We start from the raw sequence: 828 nt of genomic DNA on the forward strand, positions 1-828 counted from the left end.
TCTGATACTACTAAATTTAACACCCCAAACCCGACCTAGACGTTATGGCCAAATCTGACAATGTCACATAATAAGGTGTTTGAAAACTATGCTATCACGATAAAACTGTTTCCATTAAATTGCTTTTCCTTTTCTCTTATTAGTTCCAAAATTTGTTTCACTCATTTAATCAATTGTTTAAAACGTGACTCGTTGTGGAAGCTTTAAAAAAACCATTTATTTTATGAAAATCAAATTAATTAAGTAAATCTGTCTATTTTAGGAAAACTCCTTCATTTTAGAGAAAATCGTTTGTTTATTGAGTTTTACAATTTAAAAACCCATTAAGCAGTCAAAAATCCAGCAAAAAGTCAAACAATCCAAAATGTCCCAAAATTACACAAAATATCCCCAAAAATCATTAAACAAAAATAACCTTAAATCATACTGAAATAGAAACAGTTTCTAACAAATGTGTGGCCATCGCTAAGTCCTCCGTTGCACCAATCTGTCTAAGTTTGGGGATTACCTGTATAGATAAAACAGAAGGGGTGAGTTTACATAAACTCAGTGTATAATCCCCACAGAAAACAAACCTACAATCAATCACAGTAAACAATTAAATACAGTCTGAGCCTAAGCCTATAACAGTCCCAGTAGTAGTTTGGGTCGTAGCCCAACTCAGGTTCAGTATTCAGTATCAGTTATGCACTAGAGCCGTAGCCTATCATAGTATAAGTCATACATACAATAATCAGTATCAAAGTCCTACCCAACCAATCTCTACACACCATCTCCGTCCATCCTACACTTCATGTAGGGATTAAATCAACCCACCCATCCTTACAG

This window comes from Gossypium arboreum, chromosome 13 (assembly GCF_025698485.1).
Source record: "Gossypium arboreum isolate Shixiya-1 chromosome 13, ASM2569848v2, whole genome shotgun sequence".
NCBI classification, from domain to species: domain Eukaryota; kingdom Viridiplantae; phylum Streptophyta; class Magnoliopsida; order Malvales; family Malvaceae; genus Gossypium; species Gossypium arboreum.